The following is a 16,236-nucleotide window of genomic DNA, read 5'->3' as shown; positions in this document are numbered from 1 at the left end:
ATCTGTCTTTTTTACTCTGAGGAACACAGGGGACAGTGCATTTAGCTTCTCAGAACTTTCATTTTCATGATGTCATTTTGACCTGGAAATTTTAAATGCAAAACAACCAATTTCTTTCCAGAACTACATGTATATGATGTTGTGTTTTCAAATTCTCCTTAAGCAGATTGAAAACATACCCATAGCTATGAATGTGACTAATCACCCACTGCTTATTTAATCACCAGACCCTTACAATTTTTATTCCACTTTCAGTGTTTGCATTGACCTTGCCAACATTTAATTGACGCCAATCCACATGAATGCTTAAACTTGAATCACCTAATTGTTAGAGATTTCTCTTACTTAAAGGAAATCCAGAGCACATTTATTGACAACATTAAAGTTCTTACTAATTTCCTGCTTAGAGAATAGTATGAAAGAGCTGCTTCATCTAGGAGAATATTAACTTAGAAACTTTAAGATGAGAGAAGTAATGATTTAGAAGTAATGAGAAATAAAACTGAAATTCACAGATTATATTTATGCTTGGTATTTTATTTCTATCTACTTAGACTTTTTATTAAGGATGTTGGTAGGATTTTATCCAGTATCTTCCGGAACCTCTATGAATAAACAGTTCTGGTTTTCTTCTTTAACTTGATATAAATTACAGTTGTATTTTTTTCTAAGCTTTATTTGATTTTTGTTTTCTTGTCTTATTCTTTTTTTGTCTTAAAATATAGCACTTCTATCATGTTTTATATATAGCAGAGGAAATTGCTGACTTCATGGAATCCAAAGTATAATAAGATATTTAATGTGATGATGGTGAAGATTGAGGGTCCATCCAGTTGAAAAAGAAATGCTGTGTATATTATTAGACTTGCTGAATGATTTCCAAATCCTCTTCTTCCCTTCTGTCATTATCACTGGTTTCAATAGGAAAACAATGTATGAAGACAATTTTTAAGGGAATTTTTTGACCTTAAGTCAAATAAGGGACACTTGGATTTGAGGTTACCGTGAACATAGCTTTACCTGAGGGTCTGGAGTTGGAAATTCACACAGGCCAGTGTTCAACTCCCCAGGCCCCTGTAGAAAACAGAGTGAAAGAATGATGGCTTTGCCTTTGATGTTAAAGCAAGGAGGGAGGGTGGTCATGGAAACAGATTTGCATGATCACTTGTGGTGGGGAAAGGGTGTGTATTTCCATGGGCCAAGCCTAAACTGTAGGTTGGAACTGAGAGGTACTTGCAAGTGGATTGGCAGGGCCAGGTATCAGTGCAATGCAGAAGCTTCCAGTGTATTGTGCATTGCTCAGATCTCCTCTTCTGGACCATGATACTTATTTCCCCCACTGCTTGGAGTATTGCTTGCTAACAACCAATAGCCGAGTTCCTCACTAGGAACTGCCATGGCCAAAAGGAGCAGCATTTCTTAAGGGTAATGCCTCCTGGCTGTCAGCAGTTTGCATTCAATAACTGGTCTGTGTTGGGGCATAAAAATCTAGCCTTCTTACATCAAATGAAAATATGTCCAAAGGGCATCCCAGTATCAAGATTTCCCTGTGAGACTGGCTGAAGCCTCATTGCAGCTGCATCACAATTCAGCTTTTTCTTTGTCCTATCCTGCTGCCGTCACATCCTTACACACAGTGTTCCTGAGATCACATCCCTTCTCCTCCTCTTCCCATCTCTGCAATCATCTGCAAATTTCCATCTCAGAATCTCCGGGAATCCAACCTATGGCAGATGCTGCTGAGAATGTTCCTAGGAGCAAACTCTAAGAACTCTAAAATAGGATCTTGGAGCTGAACTACATGTTGGCTGGCCATGAGATGGAGTACTAATAGCCCTGGCAGAGGGTGGTCATGTCATTGTTCAAACTGTCACAGGCCTTTGAGAGGTACCAGGGCAGTTGTAATTATAACAGCTGATTCTCTTCTTAAGCCCTCACAGCCAGCTGAATACACCTTCCCTGTCCCTGAGAAGAAAGGTTTGTTCTCAAGATAAGAGTAAGTTTCTTGGTTTGGATACCAGCATGGGGGAGAATAGTTCTATTGTGCTTTACTTAAATCAGGAGGATTAAATAAAAGTTTCTGTAAAGTAGAATGAGTTCAGTCTCCCTCACCATTATCATACAAAAGTCTTCTGCTAGGCTGCTGCTTGGCTTCTAGAATGTTGGGTAACTTTCTTATGTCACCCAGACAGGAAGGTAGAATATTTCTTTCTGGAGAAACTATCTGTCCCAGGGGAAGGACCTATAAATACTGACATTTAACAAAACAGCCATCTTGTATCAGGTACACTATAGAGAATTCACCAGTCCATATACTCCATATATGACACTATTGCTTTTTAAAAAAAAAAAAAAAGATTTATTTGAGAGGAAGTGAGGGAGAGAGAGAGAGAAGGAGCAGGGAAAGTGGCAAGCAGTTGGAGAGGGAGAAGCAGACTCCCCGCTGAGCAGGAAGCCCAATGTGGGGCTCCATTCCGGGACTCTGGGATCATGACCTGAGCTGAAGACAGACGCTTAACTGACTGAGCCACCCAGGTGCCCCAGCACAATTTCTAAACCAGGCTTTGTAGAGTTTCATTCAAATGTGAACAAACAGAAGTTAGCAGAAGAGTTCTAATTTAAGAATTCACCAAAATACAGCAATAACATAAAGTACCTTGGAGAAATCCATGATCATGCAGGAAGTAAAACAAACCATTTAATTAATATCCTTAGAGAATTAAGAGAAAGTAGTGCATCCATGACACAATAAGATGCTGAGGGGAAATTATATTCAACTAAGAATTATAAACACAGGCACACTCCCAATAAAGTGTGAGAGTAGAATAAATTTTGTCTTCAAAAATATGCATTCTTTTTTAGGAAAGCTACTGCTCTCCCAGAACAAGGTTATAGGGCAAAACAATTAAAGATGGGTACCTGGAAACCAAATCTCAAAAGAGGCTGAGAATGCCCAGGAAAATGGTAAAGAGCTATCCCGGGATAGTGTCTATGTTACAGATCTAGAGAGCGATTAGTCCTCATTAGAGCAGGACACAAGGTATTTTGCATACAAAAATAGGAAAATTCCCATAGGTATTTCTCAAAACTAGTAGGTGGATCAATGTGTTTGACCTTATTTAGAGGTGTTTTAGAGTTATGCCAGACAAAGCAAGGAGGAACAATAATAGATGCATAGAAAGCTAACAAAAATTAGAACAAGGCAGTTTATTAACCCAGGTAACAAACAAAAACCCCACAAGTAAAATTATATAGTATACTCTGTGAGCCTCTAAGCATCAGTATTTACATACTCAAAGTACTGGTTTTTCGATATTTGATATGCCTACAGTATATTGAGAGTGAGGATGAGGGTAGTACAGGCATGTGAATGGTAAAAGAATAAAATTGTTCTTTGCAGGAGGTCAATAATGACTGAAATTTAAAAAAGCAAAATAGCTTGCACCTATTAAAAACATAGAGGTAACTACTAGAAGAAACACCTTCAATAGTTGCTCTTGGCTAAAGGTCTTGGAAAATGAAATGGAGCTTAAATTATCTTTATAAACTGAGTAGTACTTTTTAAGTTTCTAAATTATGTGCAAATATTCTTTGATAAAAGAGTAAACCTATCTATTTGAAAGATGAAATTGTGCTTTAGAACTATTGCAAATAGTACTCCAGGCTGATTTGCCTTGGCTGTAATCAGATTATAGCAATGGACCTAAGCATTAAACACACTTAAAATATGATCCTCATTACAACAAAGACTGGTTTAGCTTTGATATCTATATGGCAGAGATCCCAAACCCAGCATGGTTCATAATATTATATCAAAACAAATTAAACATGTTTAAAGATGCAATTAATTTGTAAGCATATATAATCATGTTTGATTATAATACATGCATCATCCATCTGAATATATTAAATAATGTCAGCTAAGATGCAGTGTATAGACGTTATGTATAAGGCAATCATTAAATACTAACAAATCTAATGAAGTAATTGCAAGTGTTTTAATATGATGTATTTTGAACATAATCATTTTTACTTTTCATGAAATTAAGTTAGAATAACCATTTTTTTCCTGACAAAATAGGGAACTAAAATATATCTTGAAATTGGTATACTGGTAAACTTCATTAGACTTTTGACATTACACTTGTAGTGGAATTTAGATATTGTTTTGGTGTAGTAATTTATGGATGCAGTTTAGGAAGGTTTTCAAGTATATGATTTTAAGTAACATTTAGTTCTAGTTAAAACACTGTGAATTCTAAAGTGTTTGGCACTATATATTCATTGCAGTTAACTGCTTTTCCCTAGGAGACCACATGCCCTGGTTTGTCTGAGACTTTCCCCACTCACTGCCTTCCTGTTTTCCTATCCTAATTATTAATATCATCTCCTTTAACTGACAACATAGTGCTAGTTCAAATGGGAAATTATATTGTCACCCTACTTCTCTGGCACTTAGGGAATTATTCAAAAGGCCAAAAAGGAATTCAAATTCTAAAATACCAATTTCGATTTTTTTAGTATTACTTACTGTGATAAAGTATTGATGAGTATACACTTCTGTGTCCTTTTCCTTTCTCCATGTGGTAAGACACTTAAGTCAGAAAGTGTGACTCATATTCTGTAGGTGAACTAATCTGTACCTCCATAAAAGACTTCATGTTCTGGACAACCTTGACCTTATACCATGAATTTCTTAGTGCTGTTGTCACTCTATAGTGCATTTGCATTTGTTTATGGATATGTGTTTTTATTATAATGCAAGCTCTTTGCAAAGTCTAGTGTCTTCCACTGGAGACCAGTAATGTCTAAGTGCCTGAATATAGTTATTCCAAACTGAAGCCAGATTATTAAAACATTTTAACATCAGCTGGATGAATTATCTATTTAATGTGAAGTAAATGGTTTGAATACTTTCTCACTAACCTGGTAATCCTGTCTATTTCCTGTTCTCTATACATCTCGTCTAACGGAGCTGTAACTATAGGTTCTTCAGGTCCTAGTTTAGGTAGGACGTCCTCTGGGAAGCATTTCCTAACTTCCCAAAACTTCTCTAGTACTGTCACATGATCTAGTGAATTCCTGTTTAGTAATCTGTATCCCCTGATAACCGATAAATGCTACCACGGTCCATGGCTCTCGTGCTGAGTGCTGGTTTATTGAGTGAATTGATTTATGTGGCCACATCAGAATGTATAGTGTAATTTTGAATTCTACAGAGAGAAGTCTTATCTATTTGGTAAACTCACTTTGGACTGCAGTACAGGTTTTAATGTGGAAGGCAGAACAAGAGAGCCTGGCAGGAACAGTGGTTCATCTGACAGTTGATGCACCAGTGGAATGGTTCAAAGTAGCTTGCCAGAGTGAGTCTCTAAACCAGCAGACATGTCCATTCCACAGATATCACTGCTGCTTTATCCCTGTGCAAATCAGGGAGTATAGGAAGACTGGGTATATGTATGTCTGTAGCTTTCCTTGGTTTATAAATCTAATTTTCCTTTGTTTATAAATTCAAATTAAGACTCAAAATGAGGTAAGAGAAATGCCTATCTCTTAAGTGCAAGGAATGCTTAAGGCCTGCTCTCAAAGGAAGCTACCTGCTCAGAATGGCACAAAATCTCCTCTTCCTTTTGTCTCATGGTTTTCCTCACCATGCTTCTGTGCCTTTGTGCATTGTGATCCTTTCACATAGACTGTCTTTACCCTCTTTAGCACCTGTCATATTCCTATTCATCCTCCAAGACTCAGTTTAATTGTTTTGGAGTCTCTCTACAATCCCTATCAAGTTTGAGACTCTCTCTTCTGTTTTTCTCTTGCTCTTTTATTCACATACTTTTTAAAATTCACAATGTATTGTGAACTTGTATTTTAGTTTGTTGGCTTCTATAACTCTACTGTGAACTTATGTAAGGCAGGAGAATGTCTTTTTCTTCCTTTTTTCTCCATTTATATAAATAGCTCATAAAATGCCTCCTAATTTATGAATAGATTCAAACCCACCAGTGGAAATAATTTAAAAATGTAGAAGTATTGGAAATTGAAGAGACACCTACTTGAATTCTATGACCTTGACATTAAAATCCTTGCCATGAGAAACCCTTCTTAAAGATTTGGATATCTAATCATTTTTATAATACAGAAGGTATTGGGGAGAATTCAGAATGAGAAAAATATATGTCTTCATTTGACAAATGAAAATTTAAATTAATATCAGGAATTTTTAAAATAGTGAAATTTTGAGGGGATTGGTAGTATAAATAGTGACTGTTGCATGCAATAAATATAAAAATTAAAAAAATGAATCTTGTCATGTTTCAGCAAGACATTTCACTTCCTTTTATTGAAAAACTTGGAACTTTTATGTTGCATTTCAATTATATGTTTAAGTACAACAGTAGAATATAGAATTGTGACCTGAGAATTAGCCTCTGAAATTTGTATTGCCTCCTTCAGGTGGTTGCTTTGAAATATCAAAAGATAGCTCTTGTATAGAAGAAATGCTTATCGGGGCGCCTGGGTGGCTCAGTCGTTAAGTGTCTGCCTTCGGCTCAGGTCGTGATCCCGGGGTCCTGGGATTGAGCCCTGCGTCGGGCTCCCTGCTCCGCGGGAAGCCTGCTTCTCCCTCTCACACTCCCCCTGCTTGTGTTCCCTCTCTCGCTGCCTCTCTCTCTGTCAAATAAATAAATAAAATCTTAAAAAAAAAAAAAAAGAAGAAATGCTTATCTGGTTCAAATATTATTCAGTAGTCACATACTGAGCAGAATTCATGGCAAAAAAAAAAAATTACAAAGATGAACATGACCATGTCTTTGCTTTCACTGAGCTCATGATCTAGGGAGAAAGAGAAATAAACCAGAAAGTTATAACTCAGTGATTTAGGTGCTTGATATAGGAGATGAGGTGACTATCGTGCTTTGGGGGACTATGTTGGTGGCTTATTTCCATTCTTCCTTTGACCCTGTGAATGATTGCAGAAGTTGTAACCTAATTTCTTCTTTCATTAGTACGCCCATAACTTCAATTCAAATTTTCAGTTTACCATTTACTAGCTTTGTGATCTTGGGCAAGCTACTTAATCCTCTGAGTCTTAGGTTCCTCATTTATTAAATAGGAAAGTTTCTTTGTTAAATAAGAATGATCTCTGTCTTGCAATGTTGTTATAACTATTAATTGAAATACTTAAACTACTTAGCATGGTCTTAGTATATAGCAATTCTCAACTATATATATATATTTTTTTTTTTTTAACCTTCTTCACTATTTTATCACTGGGATTCAAGAGAAAGCTTTAGGCTATTTGTATGCTTACACTACAGTTTGCACTGGAAAACATTCTATGATCCCTTTCTCCATCTCATTCTGTCCATGCCATGATGCCATGAGTGACTCCAGGGTAAGCATTGTGGTTTCCCTCATTTTGTAGTCACAGAGCCTAGTCCTGTGTTCAATTTAAGTGCTCAGTAATTTGTTCAGGGATTGGATAATTACTGAATTCTATTTATTTTTAAAATAGGACTGAAAACTGAGCAAAGCCGTGGATATCATAATCTAAGCAGTATAAGATCCATATAGTTTTAGTTTCTGATTCCTCCAATTGCAGTTTACTGACAATTATTACAGGTAATTGCCATTGTGTCAGTCAGTAGCAGCACATGGTGGCAAAATAGGCTCCAATTTGATTTAATCAATAGCGGGATTACTGAGAGGCTCTGATCCTAGAAGCTTTCAAGTGGTGCAGTGATACAGAGAAAACTCAATTTGATTACCAGAAACTAGGTCAAGGAGGAAAAAAAACATACTTCTGGAGGGCAAGTGCAATAAAAGAGACAATTATAATGGATATATGAGCAAGATGGATAACACAGCATTTTTTTAGAAACTCTAAATCATTTTTGAACATTCTGAGTAAGGGCCAGTCTGCCCTGGTCAGTAGTGGATTTTAAATTTTTCTGTGTGAACCAAAGTTCATCCATTTGCTTGAGTGTGGCTTACAAATGTCTTTATAAGCGATTGGTATGGTTATTTAATAAATAGGATTTAAAATAGGGAAATGTTGCAGACATCCTTATTCATCAGAAATGGATTGGTAAAAGCCAACCAAAACTTCATCCTATTACCTTAAAAAAAAAGCTAATGCTATACACTGGAAACCATTTTCTCTGAAAAAGAAACTTGAGACTTCTAAGTGTTGCTCTTTTATCAAGATAAATATTAACAGACTGAAAAAATATGCCTATCTTCTTTGCTTCAACAGAACATTTTACAGCCTCTTAATAAAAATGGTTATTTTTTTTTGTGGTATATAGATAAAAGTTATTGAGTGTTTAGTCTATTCTAACTACCATGATAATTGTTATATATTTTATGTTAATATTTTCATGTTAAAGGAGATTAGCTATTTTGCCTTTTACAGGACTTCAAGAGGTTAAATAACTTTTTCTAGCTTGTCAGTTATAGATCCAGAGGACTTGAATCCAAATCTATTTGATATCGTTATAGAGACTATGGGTGGGAAAGTCCATGCACCCTCAACCTGCAGTAAAAATTTTAGTTTTTTTTTTTTTTTTTTTAAAGATTGTATTTATTTGACAGAGAGAGAGCAAGAGCGCAAGCACAACAGAGGGAGCAGCAGAGGGAGAGGGAGAAGCAGGATACCCTCAGAGCAGGGGGAGGCCAGTGTGAGGCTTGATCCCAGGATCCCGGGATCATGACCTGAACCAAAGGCAGTCGCCCAACCAACTGAGCCACCCAGGCACCTGTAAAAATTTTAGTCTTATAAGTAAACTCAAATTCTCTCTGATTCATACACCCACAAAATAATAACTAAAGGAACTTAATAGATGTTAAGACCTGTCTTACTGACTGATTTAACAGACTTTAAGTCCAGCTGGTTTTGCCAAAAGTTTAGATAGATATTTGGAAATCTTTTTTTTTTAATTTTGTTTATTTATTTGAGTGAGAGAGAGAGAGAGCAAGAGAGAGCAAGCACAAGCAGGGTGAGGGGCAGAGGAGGAAGCAGACTCCCTGCTGAGCAGGGATCCTGATGCAGGGCTCAATCCCAGGACTCTGGGATCATGACCTGAGCCAAAGGCAGAGGTTTAACTGACTGAGCCACCCAGGCACCCCAACATTTGGAAACAGGGGTGCAGAATTTACTGTTAATGGAGAAGTTGGATAAAACTAGATAAGTGCAGAAGGGACAAATTTATATTTTTAAATTAAAAATATTTTAAAAGATATATCACTTTCTATTAATGCATTGAGTTTCTGTATTTCAGAATAAGACTCTGCTTAGGAGGCTCATATATTAAAACTGTGGCAATCTCCAAAGTCATCCCTCAGAATGTGCATTTGGGTGAGTGAAAAGTCTACTTTTTATAGGTCAGTCAGTATTAGAAGACCAATCTATAAATCCAAATTTTAATAAGCCTGTAATGGGGCTAACACTCATTACACAGCAGTTGGCAGGTAACATTCAATTTCTATTCACATGCAAAACACCTTGATTTCTTCTCAAGTATTACTGTGAATTAATTACATTTTTATGCTTGATGTTTCTCCTGAGTTCATATCAATGACATTTCAATTATAAATGCCTTCCATGTACATGAAACAGAGCAAAATACTTTTTAAAAATATTCTTTATGTGTAATGGGGGATGAAATGTAATGGTGAATTTTTATTGTCTGCCTTGACCAGTGATTGCTTTTGAAGCTATCTCCCCTACACATACACCCCAGTGGTTCAAATTGATTAAAGTCAGGATGTGATGAAAGAAAAATGGAGAAGTATGCAGAAAAATTGAACACTTGATTTCACTGTCAATTTAATCTCCTTTTGTGTTTTAACTTTATTTTTAAAAAACAAACATGCATTTATTATAAAAATTTAGGAAAAACACATAAGCAAAGGTAAGAGTATATATATATCACTGATATCTCTGACACAGAAAAAATTACTGCTAACACAGTGGTTTTTAACTTCCATTTTGCTTTTACTCCCATATGCGGGACACTTAAAAATATTCATAAACGTAGACAACAGTTAATATTAATTGGTGAGAAAATTACTTTTTCTTCCTCCCCTACTATTCTGGGGAGGGAAACAGAAGTGTACCCTTTTGAACTAATTAGTGCTGTTCACCAGATAATTTTGGTTCTCCTCACTTCTAAGCTTATGGGAGTATTTCACTTTATCTTTAGTCGGATGGGGTCATGTGTGAGAAAGTCTGAACAATTAGTTATGATTAGAAGTGATGCATGTCATTATGGAGTCAAATCATTTATTTGTATATGAGTGAGTTCCTTTCTCAACCTACTCAGTAAACCATAGCTTTCAAAATATGGCTGGGCCATTGGTTTGAGTAAGTAAGACCAACAGAGCCCCCTCCTGACCAGAAAAGGATCTATACCATGACCAAGAAATAGACCTGTTACTTTAAGCCATTAGGATTTTGAGGTTTGTTACCATAGCATAATTTAACATGTCATGACAAATATACAACCCAATAATCATCTGTCACCAAATGACTTCAATTTATCCTCAGGAAGGGAGGAAATCTGAGCCAAAGCTTATGGGAAATAATATACATTTAGGTCAAAGCATGCAAATTTTATTAAAAATTATCTTTAAGGCAAATTTTTCAGTTGTAAGGAATGTTATGTGAGTTAATAAAATTTCAGTAAGGAATTTCAGTAAGGAATTTCTCCTTGTTTTATTACAAAAATACAGTGATAATATCTTTGTAGCAATGAAAATCTAGGAAACCAAGGGCTGTTCTCATGCAAATGATAAAATAGCAGTGTGTACGTAAATATGTCCCTAAGAACAGGCAGAGTTGTATTGGTAAAGAAAATTTAAAAAGCTGAAAAGTATAAATAACATTAGTAAACCACTCATAAGACTCATAAAAAAGACAAGATACCAGTTACAAATATCTGGAAGAAAAAGGAAGACAACTGCAAAACCTATAGAGTTTAGATTAATACAAGAAGTTATTATAACAGTTTTTTTCCAATACATTTAAGTAGAAAATTCCCAAAATATGTATAAACCATCCATACAAATAATCAAAGCTCACGTAAGGACAAAATCTGAATTCTCTAGCAATTATTTTAAAAATCCAAAATTAAAAACTTTCCTAAGAATATGATTCAAGGGTCCTACTGAGAATTATACCAAACATTTAAGAAAGACCTAATAACCATACACAAAGCTTTCCTTCAAGAACCCAAGAACATAAAACTAATGATGTAATGTATGGGGATTAACATAAGAATAAAAAACAAAAAGAACCCAAGAACACTTGCAGGGGACACCCTTTCTATTCAATAATGCACTGATGATCTAACCAGCACAATAAATAAAAATAAAGGAATGATATACAAAAAGGAAGAAATAAAATTAGTATTCAAAGAAATGATTTTGTACATAAACTAATCTACACAATAACTTATATATGCATTCTTTAAGTTTAGCAAGATTATTCAGTACAAGGTCAACATGCAAAAAATTCATTGTATTTTGACATGCCAATGACAAATATTTAGGAAACATACTATTACAATATTTTTAAAAATATCAATTTCCTACTACTTGAGAGAAAGTTGACCTATGTAAATTGAAGAATGTTTATGGGTTGGAACATTCAATCATCTAAATATGTTAATCTCCTGAAATTGAGCAATGGGTCTGCTGTGGTCCTATACACACACACACACACACACACACACAATGGAATATTCAGCCATCAAAAAAATGAATTCTTGCCATTTGCAATGATGTGGATGTAACTAGAGGGTTTATGCTAAGTGAAATAAGTCAATCAGAGAAAGACAAGTATCATATGATTTCACTGATATGAGGAATTTGAGAAACAAGACAGAGGATCATAGGGGAAGGGAGGGAAAAAATGAAACAAGACGAAACCAGAGAGGGAGACAAACCATAAGAGACTCTTAATCTCAGGAAACAAACTGAGGGTTGCTGGAGTGGAGGGGGGTGAGAGGGATGGGGTGTCTGGGTGATGGACACTGGGAGGGTATGTGCTATGGTGAGTGCTGTGAATTGTATAAGACTGATGAATCACAGACCTGTACCTCTGAAACAAATAATACATTATATGTTTAAAAAAAATTTTTTAGGGCGCCTGGGTGGCTCAGATGGTTAAGCGTCTGCCTTCTGCTCAGGTCATGATCCCGGGGTCCTGGGATCGAGTCCCGCGTCAGGCTCCCTGCTAAGCAGGGAGCCTGCTTCTCCCTCTGCCTTTCTCTCTCTCTCTCTGTCTCTCATGAATAAATAAATAAATAAATCTTTAAATAAAAAACATTTTTTAAAATGCTAATAGTAGATTCAGCAGAATTGGGAAAGCAACTGAACAAAAAGATTTGGGTAGAATTAAAGTGTGTGGAGTCAGTGATTTCAAGGGACATGGGCAAGTTACCAGGACCTTATAAAAACAGACAAAATAAGAAGACTCTGCAGATTGTCTGCATTCTTACAAGGGTGGAACTAACCAACACAGTTGGAGTTTGATCTAAAAGAGTTAGAAGGTCCAACTCTGTGACTTTAACCATAGAATTCATTTTCATAATAAATATAGAATGTAGAGCATGTGAAAATGAAAGTCATTTGAGGCAAGTACAGATGTCTAGTGATATCTCTCTTGGATGAAGTTCTGGAGAGGTTCATGGGAAGGGTTTATGTAACAAAGAATGAGGTAATTAAAAGATTTTTAGTTAAGAATAAAAGGATTAAATCGAGGCTAGGCTCTTAAGAACTTACAGATTTCGGGGCGTCTGGGTGGCTCAGTCATTAAGCGTCTGCCTTTGGCTCAGGTCATGATCCCGGGGTCCTGGGATCAAGCCCCGCGTCGGGCTCCCTGCTCCGCTGGAAGCCTGCTTCTCCCTCTCACACCCCCCCTCCTTATGTTCCCTCTCTCGCTGTCTCTCTCTCTGTCAAATAAATAAAATCTTAAAAAAAAAAAAACAAAAAACTTATTGATTACCATATTGCAGACCAGTCTCATCATTTGTGAAATTTGGACCTAGAAATCTAGAAAAGAGATTAAATATTTACTTATCCACTTTGCCTTCTCTGTGCTGATCGATTGTTTCATGGAAGGAGATACTTTGTGTGTGAGAGCGTGCATGAGTCTGTGCAAGCGCACATGGAAGGCGAGGGGCAAAGGGAGAGGGAGAGAATTTTTAGCAGGCTCTACACCCAGCACAGAGCCCAACATGGGGCTCTACCTCACCACCCTGAGATCATGACCTGAGCTGAAATCAAGAGTTGGGTACTTAAAGGACTGAGCCACCCAGGCACCCCTCATGGAAGGAAATCTTAGAGTAGATTTTAAATAAAACCTAACATTTATCATATTAAAAAAGTAGTTGTCTAAAGTAATATAACTTACTTTTTTTCTTTTATGGATCATGTTTTTGGTGTTGAATCCAAGAAATCTTTGGCAAACCAAAGTCACAAAAATTTTCTCCTATGTTAAAACATTTTTAAAGTTTTAATTTTTACATTTAGGTCTATAATCCATTTTGAGTTACTTTTTATATTTGGTGCTAGGTATCAAAGTGCATTTTTTGCATATGGATATCTAATTTTTAAACACAATTTGTTAAAAAGAGCATTATTTCTCCACAGAATTTTATTTGTACTTTGGTAAGAAAATTAGTTGAACTTATATTTGTCAGTTTATTTCCTCTGTTTCATTGATCAACTTATCTGTGTTATATCAATACCACATTGTCTCAATTACTGTAGATTTATTATATCTTGAAATTGGATAGTATTAGTCCTTCAACTTTGTTCTTAAAGTTATTTTGGTCATATTAGGTCTTTTGTATTTCCAAATGAATTTTAGAATCACTTTGTGATTCTAAAAGTGCTTGCTGGGTTTTTTTGGGGTTTTTTTGTTTGTTTGTTTTAGGATTGAGTTGATTATATAGATAAATTTAGGGACAGTTGACATCTTCACAATATTAATTCATGAATGTAGTACATCTCTCCATTTAAGTATTTTATCATTTCCTTTTAACAATGTTTCGTGGGTTTGGGTGTGCATATATTGTACATCTTATCAGATCTATTCCTAAGTATTTCACATTTCTCAATGTTATTATGCATGATTCTCAAATTTCAATTTCTAGTTATTTGTTGGTAGTGATAGAAATAAAATGGATTTTTGTATAGAATTGCTGTTTACACCTTATAAACATGCTACTTAGCTTTAGTAGCTTGTTTGTAGATTCCATTGGATTTTCTATATATCCAGTCATGTTGTCAGTAAATAGTTTCTTTCCAATATGAGTATCTTTTTTCCTTGTCTTGCCTAATTGCACTGACCATATCTTCTAGTACAGTGTTGAATAGAACTTGCCTTGTTCTGATATTAGGGGGGCAACTTTCAATCTGTAACATTAACTGTTAACATTAAGCGATGAGAGTATTTCATTTGAGAAACTTGTGTTCCTAGTTTGCTGAGAATTTTTTTAAAAAATTTGGGATAGGTAGTGGATTTTATCAAATGCCTTTTCTGTTAAGATGATTATATGGCTTTTCTTTCAAAATTTGTTTCTATGGCAAACTACATTGATTTTCAATGTTAAACCATTCCTTAGATAAACCCCATTTGGTCATTTGGATGAAATGCTCTTTTTGTACATTGATGAGTTTGATATGCTAAATATTAAATTTTTGTATTTATGGTCACGATTGATATTACTCTATAGTTGTCTTTGTGTCAACCAACATTCTACTTTTGGGCTTCTATGAGTTTGACTACTTTAGCTATCTCATATAAGTGGAATCATGTCGTATTTGTTTTTCTGGGACTGGTTTATTTTACTTAGTATAATGTTCAAGCATTTAATCCACGTTGTTGCATATGATATGATTTTCTTCCTTTATAAGGCTGAAGGATATTCCATTGTATGTATACACCACATTTTCTTTATCCATTCATCTGTCAATGGACATTTAAATTGCTTTGCACATCTTGACTATTGTTAATAATGCTGTAGTGAACACAAGAGTATAGATACCACCTTGGCATCCTGATTTAAATTATTTTGTACAAATACCCAGAGGTACGATTTCTGGCTCATGCAATAGTTCTACTTTTAATTTTTGAGGAAATTCCATACTATTTTCCATAGCAACCACAACTTTTTCATTCCCACCAACAGTGCACCACGGTCCCAATTTTTCCAAATTATTGCCAACATTTGTTATGTATTTAATATTTTTGATACCGACTATTCTAGTTGGTAACTGAGGGGATATCTCATTGTAGTTTTGATTTGCATTTCTCTGATGATTAGTGATATCAAGCATCGTTTTAGATACCTACTGGGTATTTGTGTGTTTTCTTTGTATGCCTATTCAAGTCCTTTGCCTATTTTTAAATCAGGATGTTAGTTTTTTGCTTTGTTTTTTCCTACTGTTGAGTTGTAGAAGTTTCTTAAATATTTTGGATACCACCTTACTAGATAATGGTTTACAATTATTTCCTCCCATTATGTAGGTTGCCTTTTCACTCTGTTGATTGTTTCCTTTGCTGTGCATTTTTTTGAGACAAAATAATTATGGAATTTACCTCACAGATTCCTATGGAAAGCATCATTACCTGTTGTATATATTTTTAAAGGTTTTATTTATTTATTAGAGAGAGAGACATTGAGCACAAGCAGGGGTAGCAGCAGAGGGAGAGGGAGAAGCAGACTTCCTGCTGAGCAGGGAACCTAATGCGGGGCTCAATCCCAGGACCTTTGGATCATGACCCAACCCAAAGGCAGACACTTGACCAACTGAACCACCCAGGCGCCCCTCCTGTTGTATATTCTTATTTTTAAGACACATAGAACACAAGTGTGACAATAATAATACAAAAACTGTAAGGATCATCATTGTTCTTTGGTCACCAACAGTAACCAAACCAGTACTCAAAGTGTGTGGTCTGTGGTGCCAGTTTGTAGATTATTAGTTCCCAGCCCATGGCAAGGGAAGTGTAGAAATTGAACGTAAGCATTTACAAAGTTTTATGGAAATTTGACTTGGCTGTGAAATATAAGTATCTGATTGTTTTTTCTAGAAATTTGTATTTATTGTATTTTACAAAAGTATTGATCTTAAAAGATTAAAAATTAAACTGGTCCTTCATTAGAAATAGTTTAAGAATTACTTATCTCTATCAGTTAATGTGGAGCTAATAATCTTACTTTAAAA

The 16,236-nt window shown here is 35.5% G+C and overlaps 1 long non-coding RNA gene across 1 annotated transcript; it reads right to left on the bottom strand.

The window, feature by feature from the left end:
- Positions 1-525: 525 nt before the first annotated feature.
- On the bottom strand, positions 526-12,807 carry LOC110591526. Its single transcript, XR_002481027.1, has 3 exons — positions 12,784-12,807; positions 1,021-1,074; positions 526-911 (listed from the first exon to the last, which is right to left on the bottom strand). It is a non-coding gene; the product is annotated as an uncharacterized LOC110591526 (long non-coding RNA).
- Positions 12,808-16,236: the final 3,429 nt, after the last annotated feature.

This window comes from Neomonachus schauinslandi, chromosome 2 (assembly GCF_002201575.2).
Source record: "Neomonachus schauinslandi chromosome 2, ASM220157v2, whole genome shotgun sequence".
Taxonomy (NCBI): Eukaryota; Metazoa; Chordata; class Mammalia; order Carnivora; family Phocidae; genus Neomonachus; species Neomonachus schauinslandi.
This window is presented reverse-complemented; position numbering and strand designations above follow the sequence as displayed.